Raw genomic sequence first — 13673 nt, 5'->3', positions numbered from 1 at the left:
TTCAGTGCAGTGGTTTTTGAGCAGTGTAGGGGGCCGTGCTGGGAGTGTGTTTCAGGGTTTAGGGCAGTACAGTGATGTTCGGGCAGTGTAGGGGGTCGTGCTGTGGCTGGTGTTTCAGGGTTTAGGGCAGAGCAGTGGTGTTCGGACAGTGTAGGAGTCGTGCTGGGGCTGGTGTTTCAGGGTTTAGGGCAGTGACGTGGTGTTCGGGTAGTGCAGAGGGTCATGCTGGTGCTGGTGTTTCAGGGTTTAGGGCAGACCAGTGGTGTTCAGGTAGTGTAGGGGGTCCTGCCGGGGTTGGTGTTTCAGGATTTAGGGCAGTGCAGTGGTGTTCGGGCAGTGTAGGGGGTCGTGCTGGGGGTGGTGTTTTAGAGTTTTGGGTAGTGCATTGGTGATCAGGCAGTGTAGGGGGTCCTGCTGAGGGTGGTGTTTTAGTGTTTAGTGCAGTGCAGTGGTGTTCGAGCAGTGTAGGGGGTTGTGCTGGGGGTGGTGTTTCAGGGTTTAGGGCAGTGCAGTGGTGTTCGGGCAGTGTAGGGGTCGTGCAGTGGGTGGTGTTTCCTGAATTTATGGCAGTGCAGTGGTGTTCGGGCAGTAGAGGGGATCGTGAAGGGGGTTGTGTTTCAGTGTTTAGGGCAGTACAGTGGTGTTCGGGCAGTGTAGGGGGTCTTGCTGGGGCTGGTGTTTTGAGGGTTTAGGGCAGTGTAGTAGTGTTTGGGCGGTGTAGGGGGTCGTGTTGGGGCTGGTGTTTCAGGGAAGCAGTGGTGTTCGGGCAGTGTAGGTGGTCGTGCTGGGGTTGGTGTTTCAGGGTTTAGAGCAGTGCAGTGGTGTTCGGGCAGTGTAGAGGGTCATGCTGGGGCTGGTGTTTCAGGGTTTAGGGCAGAGCAGTGGTGTTCAGGCAGTGTAGGGGGTCATGCTGGGTGTGGTGTTTCAGGATTTAGGGCAGTACAGTGGTGTTTGGGCAGTGTAAGAGGTCATGCAGGGGGTGGTGTTTCAGGGTTTAGGGCAGTGCAGTGGTGTTCAGGCAGTGTAGTGGGTCATGCAGGGGGTGGTGTTTCAGGGTTTAAGGCAAGGCAGTGGTTGTCAGGAAGTGTAGGGGGTCGTGCAGTGGGTGGTGTTTCAGGGTTTAGGGCAGTGCAGTGATGTTTGGGCAGTGCAGGGGGTCTTGCTAGGGGTAGTGTTTCAGGGTTTAGGGTAGTGTAGTGGTGTTCGGGCAGTGCTGGGGGTCTTGCTGGGGGGTGGTGTTTCACGGTTTAGGGCGGTGCAGTGATGTTCGGGCAGTGCAGGGGGTCGTGCAGGGGGTGGTGTTTCAGGGTTTAAGGCAAGGCAGTGGTGGTCAGGCAGTGTATGGGGTCGTGCAGAGGGTGGTGTTTCAGGGTTTAGGGCAGTGCAGTGATGTTTGGGCAGTGCAGGGGGTCTTGCTAGGGGTAGTGTTTCAGGGTTTAGGGTAGTGTAGTGGTGTTCGGGCAGTGACGGGGATCTTGCTGGGGGGTGGTGTTTCACGGTTTAGGGCGGTGCAGTGATGTTCGGGCAGTGCAGGGGGTCGTGCAGGGGGTGGTGTTTCAGGGTTTAGGGCAGAGCAGTGGTGTTCAGGCAGTATAGGGGGTCGTGCAGGGGGTGGTGTTTCAGGGTTTAAGGCAGTGCAGTGGTGGTCGGGCAGTGTAGGGGGTCGTGCAGAGGGTGGTGTTTCAGGGGTTAGGGCAGTGCAGTGGTGTTCGGGCAGTGCAGGGGCTCTTGCTAGCGGTAGTGTGTCAGGGTTTAGGGTAGTGCAGTGCTGTTCCGGCAGTGCCGGGGGTCTTGCTGGGGGGTGGTTTTTCACGGTTTAGGGCAGTGCAGTGATGTTCGGGCAATGTAGGGGGTCTTGCTGGGGGGTGGTGTTGCAGGGTTTATGGTAGTGCAGTGGTGTTCTGGCATTGTAGGGATTCGTGCTGGGGCTGGTTTTTCAGGGTTTAGGGCAGTGCAGTGGCTTGCAGGCAGTGTAGGGGGTCGTGCTGGGGCTGGTGTTTCAGGGTTTAGTTCAGTGCAGTGTTTTTTGAGCAGTGTAGGGGGCCATGCTGGGAGTGGTGTTTCAGGGTTTAGGGCATTACAGTGTTGTTCGGGCAGTGTAGGGGGTCTTGCTGTGGCTGGTGTTTCAGGGTTTAGGGCAGTGCAGTGGTGTTTGGGCAGTGTAGGTGGTCGTGCTGGGGCTGGTGTGTCTGGGTTTAGGGCAGTGCAGTGGTGTTTGGGCAATATAAGGGGTCGTGCTGAGGCTGGTGTTTCAGGGTTGCAGTGGTGTTCGGGCAGTGTAGGGGGTCATGCTGGGGGTAGTGTTTCTGGGTTTAGTGTAGTGCAGTGGTGTTCGGGCATTGTAGGGGGCAATGCTGAGGCTGGAGTTTCAGGGTTTAGGGCAGATCAGTGTTGTTCAGGCAGTGTAGGGGGTCGTGCTGGGGGTGGTGTTTCAGGATTTAGGGAAGTGCAGTGGTGTTCGAGCAGTGTAGGGGGTCGTGCTCGGGGTGGTGTTTCAGAGTTTAGGGCCGTGCAGTTGTGTTCGGCCAGTGGGGGGGTCGTGCAGGGGGGCTGTTTCAGAGTTTAGGGCAGTGCAGTGGTGTTCGGGCAGTGTAGGGGGTCGTGCAGTGGCTGGTGTTTCAGGGTTTAGGGCAGAGCAGTGGTGTTCGGGCAGTGTAGGAGTTCGTGCTGGGGTGGTGTTTCAGTATTTAGGGCAGTGCAGTGTTGTTCGGGCAGTGTAGGGGGTCGTGCAGGGGGTGGTGTTTCAGGGTTTAGGGCAGTGCAGTGGTGTTTGGGCAGTGTAGGGGGTCTTGATGGGGGTGGTGTTTCAGGGTTTAGGGCAATGCAGTGGCGTTCTGGCAGTGTAGGGGTTCGTGCTGGGGCTGGTGTTTCAGGGTTTAGGGCAGTGCAGTGGTTTGCGGGCAGTGTAGGGGGTCGTGCTGGGGCTGGTGTTTCAGGGTTTAGTTCAGTGCAGTGGTTTTTGAGCAGTGTAGGGGGCCGTGCTGGGAGTGTGTTTCAGGGTTTAGGGCAGTACAGTGATGTTCGGGCAGTGTAGGGGGTCGTGCTGTGGCTGGTGTTTCAGGGTTTAGGGCAGAGCAGTGGTGTTCGGACAGTGTAGGAGTCGTGCTGGGGCTGGTGTTTCAGGGTTTAGGGCAGTGACGTGGTGTTCGGGTAGTGCAGAGGGTCATGCTGGTGCTGGTGTTTCAGGGTTTAGGGCAGACCAGTGGTGTTCAGGTAGTGTAGGGGGTCCTGCCGGGGTTGGTGTTTCAGGATTTAGGGCAGTGCAGTGGTGTTCGGGCAGTGTAGGGGGTCGTGCTGGGGGTGGTGTTTTAGAGTTTTGGGTAGTGCATTGGTGATCAGGCAGTGTAGGGGGTCCTGCTGAGGGTGGTGTTTTAGTGTTTAGTGCAGTGCAGTGGTGTTCGAGCAGAGTAGGGGGTTGTGCTGGGGGTGGTGTTTCAGGGTTTAGGGCAGTGCAGTGGTGTTCGGGCAGTGTAGGGGTCGTGCAGTGGGTGGTGTTTCCTGAATTTATGGCAGTGCAGTGGTGTTCGGGCAGTAGAGGGGATCGTGAAGGGGGTTGTGTTTCAGTGTTTAGGGCAGTACAGTGGTGTTCGGGCAGTGTAGGGGGTCTTGCTGGGGCTGGTGTTTTGAGGGTTTAGGGCAGTGTAGTAGTGTTTGGGCGGTGTAGGGGGTCGTGTTGGGGCTGGTGTTTCAGGGATGCAGTGGTGTTCGGGCAGTGTAGGTGGTCGTGCTGGGGTTGGTGTTTCAGGGTTTAGAGCAGTGCAGTGGTGTTCGGGCAGTGTAGAGGGTCATGCTGGGGCTGGTGTTTCAGGGTTTAGGGCAGAGCAGTGGTGTTCAGGCAGTGTAGGGGGTCATGCTGGGTGTGGTGTTTGAGGATTTAGGGCAGTACAGTGGTGTTTGGGCAGTGTAAGAGGTCATGCAGGGGGTGGTGTTTCAGGGTTTAGGGCAGTGCAGTGGTGTTCAGGCAGTGTAGTGGGTCATGCAGGGGGTGGTGTTTCAGGGTTTAAGGCAAGGCAGTGGTTGTCAGGAAGTGTAGGGGGCCGTGCAGTGGGTGGTGTTTCAGGGTTTAGGGCAGTGCAGTGATGTTTGGGCAGTGCAGGGGGTCTTGCTAGGGGTAGTGTTTCAGGGTTTAGGGTAGTGTAGTGGTGTTCGGGCAGTGCTGGGGGTCTTGCTGGGGGGTGGTGTTTCACGGTTTAGGGCGGTGCAGTGATGTTCGGGCAGTGCAGGGGGTCGTGCAGGGGGTGGTGTTTCAGGGTTTAAGGCAAGGCAGTGGTGGTCAGGCAGTGTATGGGGTCGTGCAGAGGGTGGTGTTTCAGGGTTTAGGGCAGTGCAGTGATGTTTGGGCAGTGCAGGGGGTCTTGCTAGGGGTAGTGTTTCAGGGTTTAGGGTAGTGTAGTGGTGTTCGGGCAGTGACGGGGATCTTGCTGGGGGGTGGTGTTTCACGGTTTAGGGCGGTGCAGTGATGTTCGGGCAGTGCAGGGGGTCGTGCAGGGGGTGGTGTTTCAGGGTTTAGGGCAGAGCAGTGGTGTTCAGGCAGTATAGGGGGTCGTGCAGGGGGTGGTGTTTCAGGGTTTAAGGCAGTGCAGTGGTGGTCGGGCAGTGTAGGGGGTCGTGCAGAGGGTGGTGTTTCAGGGGTTAGGGCAGTGCAGTGGTGTTCGGGCAGTGCAGGGGCTCTTGCTAGCGGTAGTGTGTCAGGGTTTAGGGTAGTGCAGTGCTGTTCCGGCAGTGCCGGGGGTCTTGCTGGGGGGTGGTTTTTCACGGTTTAGGGCAGTGCAGTGATGTTTGGGCAATGTAGGGGGTCTTGCTGGGGGGTGGTGTTGCAGGGTTTATGGTAGTGCAGTGGTGTTCTGGCATTGTAGGGATTCGTGCTGGGGCTGGTTTTTCAGGGTTTAGGGCAGTGCAGTGGCTTGCAGGCAGTGTAGGGGGTCGTGCTGGGGCTGGTGTTTCAGGGTTTAGTTCAGTGCAGTGGTTTTTGAGCAGTGTAGGGGGCCATGCTGGGAGTGGTGTTTCAGGGTTTAGGGCATTACAGTGTTGTTCGGGCAGTGTAGGGGGTCTTGCTGTGGCTGGTGTTTCAGGGTTTAGGGCAGTGCAGTGGTGTTTGGGCAGTGTAGGTGGTCGTGCTGGGGCTGGTGTGTCTGGGTTTAGGGCAGTGCAGTGGTGTTTGGGCAATATAAGGGGTCGTGCTGAGGCTGGTGTTTCAGGGTTGCAGTGGTGTTCGGGCAGTGTAGGGGGTCATGCTGGGGGTAGTGTTTCTGGGTTTAGTGTAGTGCAGTGGTGTTCGGGCATTGTAGGGGGCAATGCTGAGGCTGGAGTTTCAGGGTTTAGGGCAGATCAGTGTTGTTCAGGCAGTGTAGGGGGTCGTGCTGGGGGTGGTGTTTCAGGATTTAGGGAAGTGCAGTGGTGTTCGAGAAGTGTAGGGGGTCATGCTTGGGGTGGTGTTTCAGAGTTTAGGGCGGTGCAGTAGTGTTCGGCCAGTGGGGGAGTCGTGCAGGGGGGCTGTTTCAGAGTTTAGGGTAGTGCAGTGGTGTTCAGGCAGTGTAGGGGGTCGTGCTGGGGGTGGTGTTTCAGGATTTAGGGCAGTGCAGTGGTGTTCGGGCAGTGTAGGAGTTCGTGCTGGGGGTGGTGTTTCAGGATTTAGGGCAGTGCAGTGTTGTTCGGGCAGTGTAGGGGTCGTGCAGGGGGTTGTTTTTCAGGGTTTAGGGCAGTGCAGTGTTGTTCGGCCAGTGTAGGGGGTCATGCAGGGGGTGGTGTTTCAGAGTTTATGGCTGTGCAGTGGTGTTCGGGCAGTGTAGGGAGTCGTGCAGGGGGTGCTGGTTCAGGGTTTAGGGCAGTGCAGTGGTGTTCGGGCAGTGTAGGGGGTCATACAGGGGGTGGTGTTTCAGGGTTTAAGGCAGGGCAGTGGTGGTCAGGCAGTGTAGGGGGTCATTCAGAGGGTGGTGTTTCAGGGTTTAGGGCAGTACAGTGGTGTTCGGGCAGTGCAGGGGGTCTTGCTAGGGGTAGTGTTTCAGGGTTTAGGGTAATGTAGTGGTGTTCGGGCAGTGCCGGGGGTCGTGCTGGGGGTGGTGTTTCACGGTTTAGGGCAGTGCAGTGATGTTCGGGAAGTGCAGGGGGTCGTGCAGGGGGTGGTGTTTCAGGGTTTACGGCAGTGCAGTGGTGTTCAGGCAGTGTAGGGGGTCATGCAGGGGGTGGTGTTTCAGGGTCTAAGGCAGTGCAGTGGTGGTCGGGCAGTGTAGGGGGTCGTGCAGAGGGTGGTGTTTCAGGGTTTAGGGCAGTGCAGTGGTGTTCGGGCAGTGCAGGGGGTCATGCTAGGGGTAGTGTTTCAGGGTTTAGGGTAGTGCAGTGGTGTTCGGGCAGTGCCGGGGGTCTTGCTGGGGGTTGGTGTTTCACGGTTTAGGGCAGTGCAGTGATGTTCGGGCAGTGTAGGGGGTTTTGCTGGGGGGTGGTGTTTCAGGGTTTAGGGCAGTGCAGTGTTGTTTGAGCAGTGTAGGGGGTCTTGATGGGGGTGGCGTTTCAGGATTTAGGGCAGTGCAGTGGTGTTCTGGCATTGTAGGGGTTCGTGCTGGGGCTGGTGTTTCAGGGTTTATGGCAGTGCAGCGGTTTGCGGGCAGTGTAGGGGGTTGTGCTGAGGCTGGTGTTTCAGGGTTTAGTTCAGTGCAGTGGTTTTTGAGCAGTGTAGGGGGCTGTGCTGGGAGTGGTGTTTCAGGGTTTAGGGCAGTACAGTGATGTTCGGGCAGTGTAGGGGGTCGTGCTGTGGCTGGTGTTTCAGGGTTTAGGGCAGTGCAGTGGTGTTTGGGCAGTGTAGGGGGTCGTGCTGGGGCTGGTGTGTCTGGATTTAGGGCAGTGCAGTAGTGTTCGGCCAGTGGGGGGGTCGTGCAGGGGGGCTGTTTCAGAGTTTAGGGCAGTGCAGGGGTGTTTGTGCAGTGTAGGGGGTAGTGCTGTGGCTGGTGTTTCAGGGTTTAGGGCAGTGCAGTAGTGTTTGGGCAGTGTAGGGGGTCGTGCTGGGGCTGGTGTGTCTGGGTTTAGGGCAGTGCAGTGATGTTCGGCCAGTGGGGGGGTCGTGCAGGGGGGCTGTTTCAGAGTTTAGGGCAGTGCAGTGGTGTTTGTGCAATGTAAGGGGTCATGCTGAGGCTGGTGTTTCAGGGTTGCAGTGGTGTTCTGGCAGTAGAGGGAGTCGTGCTGGGGGTAGTGTTTCAGGGTTTAGGGCAGATCAGTGTTGTTCAGGCAGTGTAGGGGGTCGTGCTGGGGGTGGTGTTTCAGGATTTAGGGAAGTGCAGTGGGGTTCGAGCAGTGTAGGGGGTCATGCTCGGGGTGGTGTTTCAGAGTTTAGGGCCGTGCAGTAGTGTTCGGCCAGTGGGGAGGTCGTGCAGGGGGGCTGTTTCAGAGTTTAGAGCAGTGCACTGGTGTTCGGGCAGTGTAGGGGGTCGTCCTGTGGCTGGTGTTTCAGGGTTTAGGGCAGAGCAGTGGTGTTCGGGCAGTGTAGGAGTTCGTGCTGGGGGTGGTGTTTCACGGTTTAGGGCAGTGCAGTGATGTTCGGGAAGTGCAAGGGGTCGTGCAGGGGGTGGTGTTTCAGGGTTTACGGCAGTGCAGTGGTGTTCAGGCAGTGTAGGGGGTCATGCAGGGGGTGGTGTTTCAGGGTCTAAGGCAGTGCAGTGGTGGTCGGGCAGTGTAGGGGGTCGTGCAGAGGGTGGTGTTTCAGGGTTTAGGGCAGTGCAGTGGTGTTCGGGCAGTGCTGGGGGTCATGCTAGGGGTAGTGTTTCAGGGTTTAGGGTAGTGCAGTGGTGTTCGGGCAGTGCCGGTGGTCTTGCTGGGGGTTGGTGTTTCACGGTTTAGGGCAGTGCAGTGATGTTCGGGCAGTGTAGGGGGTTTTGCTGGGGGGTGGTGTTTCAGGGTTTAGGGCAGTGCAGTGTTGTTTGGGCAGTGTAGGGGGTCTGGATGGGGGTGGCGTTTCAGGATTTAGGGCAGTGCAGTGGTGTTCTGGCAGTGTAGGGGTTCGTGCTGGGGCTGGTGTTTCAGGGTTTATGGCAGTGCAGCGGTTTGCGGGCAGTGTAGGGGGTTGTGCTGAGGCTGGTGTTTCAGGGTTTAGTTCAGTGCAGTGGTTTTTGAGCAGTGTAGGGGGCTGTGCTGGGAGTGGTGTTTCAGGGTTTAGGGCAGTACAGTGATGTTCGGGCAGTGTAGGGGGTCGTGCTGTGGCTGGTGTTTCAGGGTTTAGGGCAGTGCAGTGGTGTTTGGGCAGTGTAGGGGGTCGTGCTGGGGCTGGTGTGTCTGCATTTAGGGCAGTGCAGTAGTGTTCGGCCAGTGGGGGGGTCGTGCAGGGGGGCTGTTTCAGAGTTTAGGGCAGTGCAGGGGTGTTTGTGCAGTGTAGGGGGTAGTGCTGTGGCTGGTGTTTCAGGGTTTAGGGCAGTGCAGTAGTGTTTGGGCAGTGTAGGGGGTCGTGCTGGGGCTGGTGTGTCTGGGTTTAGGGCAGTGCAGTGATGTTCGGCCAGTCCGGGGGTCGTGCAGGGGGGCTGTTTCAGAGTTTAGGGCAGTGCAGTGGTGTTTGTGCAATGTAAGGGGTCATGCTGAGGCTGGTGTTTCAGGGTTGCAGTGGTGTTCTGGCAGTAGAGGGAGTCGTGCTGGGGGTAGTGTTTCAGGGTTTAGGGCAGATCAGTGTTGTTCAGGGAGTGTAGGGGGTCGTGCTAGGGGTGGTGTTTCAGGATTTAGGGAAGTGCAGTGGGGTTCGAGCAGTGTAGGGGGTCATGCTCGGGGTGGTGTTTCAGAGTTTAGGGCCGTGCAGTAGTGTTCGGCCAGTGGGGAGGTCATGCAGGGGGGCTGTTTCAGAGTTTAGAGCAGTGCAGTGGTGTTCGGGCAGTGTAGGGGGTCGTGCTGTGGCTGGTGTTTCAGGGTTTAGGGCAGAGCAGTGGTGTTTGGGCAGTGTAGGAGTTCGTGCTGGGGGTGGTGTTTCAGTATTTAGGGCAGTGCAGTGTTGTTCGGGCAGTGCAGGGAGTCGTGCAGGGGGTGGTGTTTCAGGGTTTAGGGCAGTGCAGTGGTGTTTGGGCAGTGTAGGGGGTCTTGATGGGGGTGGCGTTTCAGGGTTTAGGGCAGTGCAGTGGCGTTCTGGCAGTGTAGGGGTTCGTGCTGGGGCTGGTGTTTCAGGGTTTAGGGCAGTGCAGTGGTTTGCGGGCAGTGTAGGGGGTCGTGCTGGGGCTGGTGTTTCAGGGTTCAGTTCAGTGCAGTGGTTTTTGAGCAGTGTAGGGGGCCGTGCTGGGAGTGGTGTTTCAGGGTTTAGGGCAGTACAGTGATGTTCGGGCAGTGTAGGGGGTCGTGCTGTGGCTGGTGTTTCAGGGTTTAGGGCAGTGCAGTGGTGTTTGGGCAGTGTTGGGGGTCGTGCTGGGGCTGGTGTGTCTGGGTTTAGGGCAGTGCAGTAGTGTTCGGCCAGTGGGGGGGTCGTGCAGGGGGGCTGTTTCAGAGTTTAGGGCAGTGCAGTGGTGTTTGTGCAGTGTAGGGGGTAGTGCTGTGGCTGGTGTTTCAGGGTTTAGGGCAGTGCAGTAGTGTTTGGGCGGTGTAGGGGGTCGTGTTGGGGCTGGTGTTTCAGGGATGCAGTGGTGTTCGGGCAGTGTAGGTGGTCGTGCTGGGGTTGGTGTTTCAGGGTTTAGAGCAGTGCAGTGGTGTTCGGGCAGTGTAGAGGGTCATGCTGGGGCTGGTGTTTCAGGGTTTAGGGCAGAGCAGTGGTGTTCAGGCAGTGTAGGGGGTCATGCTGGGTGTGGTGTTTCAGGATTTAGGGCAGTACAGTGGTGTTTGGGCAGTGTAAGAGGTCATGCAGGGGGTGGTGTTTCAGGGTTTAGGGCAGTGCAGTGGTGTTCAGGCAGTGTAGTGGGTCATGCAGGGGGTGGTGTTTCAGGGTTTAAGGCAAGGCAGTGGATGTCAGGCAGTGTAGGGTGTCGTGCAGAGGGTGGTGTTTCAGGGTTTAGGGCAGTACAGTGATGTTGGGGCAGTGTAGGGGGTCTTGCTGGGGGGTGGTGTTTCTGGGTTTAGGGTAGTGCAGTGGTGTTTGGGCAGTGTAGGGGGTCTTGATGGGGGTGGTGTTTCAGGGTTTAGGGCAGTGCAGTGGTGTTCAGGCACTGTAGGGGGTCATGCAGGGGGTGGTGTTTCAGGGTTTAAGGCAAGGCAGTGGTGGTCAGGCAGTGTATGGGGTCGTGCAGAGGGTGGTGTTTCAGGGTTTAGGGCAGTGCAGTGATGTTTGGGCAGTGCAGGGGGTCTTGCTAGGGGTAGTGTTTCAGGGTTTAGGGTAGTGTAGTGCTGTTCGGGCAGTGCCGGGGGTCTTGCTGGGGGGTGGTGTTTCACGGTTTTGGGCGGTGTAGTGATTTTCGGGCAGTGCAGGGGGTCGTGCAGGGGGTGGTGTTTCAGGGTTTAGGGCAGAGCAGTGGTGTTCAGGCAGTATAGGGGGTCGTGCAGGGGGTGGTGTTTCAGGGTTTAAGGCAGTGCAGTGGTGGTCGGGCAGTGTAGGGGGTCGTGCAGAGGGTGGTGTTTCAGGGTTTAGGGCAGTGCAGTGGTGTTCGGGCAGTGCAGGGGCTCTTGCTAGGGGTAGTGTTTCAGGGTTTAGGGTAGTGCAGTGCTGTTCGGGCAGTGCCGGGGGTCTTGCTGGGGGGTGGTATTTTGCAGTTTAGGGCAGTGCATTGATGTTCAGGCAGTGTAGGGGGTCTTGCTGGGGGGTGGTGTTTCAGGGTTTAGGGCAGTGCAGTGGTGTTTGGGCAGTGTAGGGGTTCTTGATGGGGGTGGCGTTTCAGGGTTTATGGTAGTGCAGTGGTGTTCTGGCATTGTAGGGGTTCGTGCTGGGGCTGGTTTTTCAGGGTTTAGGGCAGTGCAGTGGTTTGCGGGCAGTGTAGGGGGTCGTGCTGGGGCTGGTGTTTCAGGATTTAGGGAAGTGCAGTGGTGTTCGAGCAGTGTAGGGGGTCGTGCAGGGGGGCTGTTTCAGAGTTTAGGGCAGTGCTGTGGTGTTCGGGCAGTGTAGGGGGTCGTGCCGTGGCTGGTGTTTCAGGGTTTAGGGCAGAGCAGTGGTGTTCGGGCAGTGCAGGGGGTCATGCTGGGGTTGGTGTTTCAGGGTTTAGGGCAGTGCAGTGGTGTTTGGGCAGTGTAGGGGGTCTTGATGGGGGTGGCGTTTCAGGGTTTAGGGCAGTGCAGTGGCGTTCTGGCAGTGCAGGGGTTCGTGCTGGGGCTGGTGTTTCAGGGTTTAGGGCAGTGCAGTGGTTTGCGGGCAGTGTAGGGGGTCGTGCTGGGGCTGGTGTTTCAGGGTTCAGTTCAGTGCAGTGGTTTTTGAGCAGTGTAGGGGGCCGTGCTGGGAGTGGTGTTTCAGGGTTTAGGGCAGTACAGTGATGTTCGGGCAGTGTAGGGGGTCGTGCTGTGGCTGGTGTTTCAGGGTTAAGGGCAGTGCAGTGGTGTTTGGGCAGTGTTGGGGGTCGTGCTGGGGCTGGTGTGTCTGAGTTTAGGGCAGTGCAGTAGTGTTCGGCCAGTGGGGGGGTCGTGCAGGGGGGCTGTTTCAGAGTTTAGGGCAGTGCAGTGGTGTTTGTGCAGTGTAGGGGGTAGTGCTGTGGCTGGTGTTTCAGGGTTTAGGGCAGTGCAGTAGTGTTTGGGCAGTGTAGGGGGTCGTGCTGGGGCTGGTGTGTCTGGGTTTAGGGCAGTGCAGTGATGTTCGGCCAGTGGGGGGGTCGTGCAGGGGGGCTGTTTCAGAGTTTAGGGCAGTGCAGTGGTGTTTGTGCAATGTAAGGGGTCATGCTGAGGCTGGTGTTTCAGGGTTGCAGTGGTGTTCTGGCAGTAGAGGGAGTCGTGCTGGGGGTAGTGTTTCAGGGTTTAGGGCAGATCAGTGTTGTTCAGGCAGTGTAGGGGGTCGTGCTGGGGGTGGTGTTTCAGGATTTAGGGAAGTGCAGTGGGGTTCGAGCAGTGTAGGGGGTCATGCTCGGGGTGGTGTTTCAGAGTTTAGGGCCGTGCAGTAGTGTTCGGCCAGTGGGGAGGTCGTGCAGGGGGGCTGTTTCAGAGTTTAGAGCAGTGCACTGGTGTTCGGGCAGTGTAGGGGGTCGTCCTGTGGCTGGTGTTTCAGGGTTTAGGGCAGAGCAGTGGTGTTCGGGCAGTGTAGGAGTTCGTGCTGGGGGTGGTGTTTCACGGTTTAGGGCAGTGCAGTGATGTTCGGGAAGTGCAAGGGGTCGTGCAGGGGGTGGTGTTTCAGGGTTTACGGCAGTGCAGTGGTGTTCAGGCAGTGTAGGGGGTCATGCAGGGGGTGGTGTTTCAGGGTCTAAGGCAGTGCAGTGGTGGTCGGGCAGTGTAGGGGGTCGTGCAGAGGGTGGTGTTTCAGGGTTTAGGGCAGTGCAGTGGTGTTCGGGCAGTGCAGGGGGTCATGCTAGGGGTAGTGTTTCAGGGTTTAGGGTAGTGCAGTGGTGTTCGGGCAGTGCCGGTGGTCTTGCTGGGGGTTGGTGTTTCACGGTTTAGGGCAGTGCAGTGATGTTCGGGCAGTGTAGGGGGTTTTGCTGGGGGGTAGTGTTTCAGGGTTTAGGGCAGTGCAGTGTTGTTTGGGCAGTGTAGGGGGTCTTGATGGGGGTGGCGTTTCAGGATTTAGGGCAGTGCAGTGGTGTTCTGGCAGTGTAGGGGTTCGTGCTGGGGCTGGTGTTTCAGGGTTTATGGCAGTGCAGCGGTTTGCGGGCAGTGTAGGGGGTTGTGCTGAGGCTGGTGTTTCAGGGTTTAGTTCAGTGCAGTGGTTTTTGAGCAGTGTAGGGGGCTGTGCTGGGAGTGGTGTTTCAGGGTTTAGGGCAGTACAGTGATGTTCGGGCAGTGTAGGGGGTCGTGCTGTGGCTGGTGTTTCAGGGTTTAGGGCAGTGCAGTGGTGTTTGGGCAGTGTAGGGGGTCGTGCTGGGGCTGGTGTGTCTGGATTTAGGGCAGTGCAGTAGTGTTCGGCCAGTGGGGGGGTCGTGCAGGGGGGCTGTTTCAGAGTTTAGGGCAGTGCAGGGGTGTTTGTGCAGTGTAGGGGGTAGTGCTGTGGCTGGTGTTTCAGGGTTTAGGGCAGTGCAGTAGTGTTTGGGCAGTGTAGGGGGTCGTGCTGGGGCTGGTGTGTCTGGGTTTAGGGCAGTGCAGTGATGTTCGGCCAGTGGGGGGGTCGTGCAGGGGGGCTGTTTCAGAGTTTAGGGCAGTGCAGTGGTGTTTGTGCAATGTAAGGGGTCATGCTGAGGCTGGTGTTTCAGGGTTGCAGTGGTGTTCTGGCAGTAGAGGGAGTCGTGCTGGGGGTAGTGTTTCAGGGTTTAGGGCAGATCAGTGTTGTTCAGGGAGTGTAGGGGGTCGTGCTAGGGGTGGTGTTTCAGGATTTAGGGAAGTGCAGTGGGGTTCGAGCAGTGTAGGGGGTCATGCTCGGGGTGGTGTTTCAGAGTTTAGGGCCGTGCAGTAGTGTTCGGCCAGTGGGGAGGTCATGCAGGGGGGCTGTTTCAGAGTTTAGAGCAGTGCAGTGGTGTTCGGGCAGTGTAGGGGGTCGTGCTGTGGCTGGTGTTTCAGGGTTTAGGGCAGAGCAGTGGTGTTCGGGCAGTGTAGGAGTTCGTGCTGGGGGTGGTGTTTCAGTATTTAGGGCAGTGCAGTGTTGTTCGGGCAGTGTAGGGAGTCGTGCAGGGGGTGGTGTTTCAGGGTTTAGGGCAGTGCAGTGGTGTTTGGGCAGTGTAGGGGGTCTT

Source organism: Triturus cristatus, chromosome 1_1 (assembly GCF_964204655.1).
Source record: "Triturus cristatus chromosome 1_1, aTriCri1.1, whole genome shotgun sequence".
In the NCBI taxonomy this organism is placed as follows: domain Eukaryota; kingdom Metazoa; phylum Chordata; class Amphibia; order Caudata; family Salamandridae; genus Triturus; species Triturus cristatus.
The sequence above is the reverse complement of the archived record's forward strand: the minus strand, read 5'-3'. Positions refer to the sequence as shown.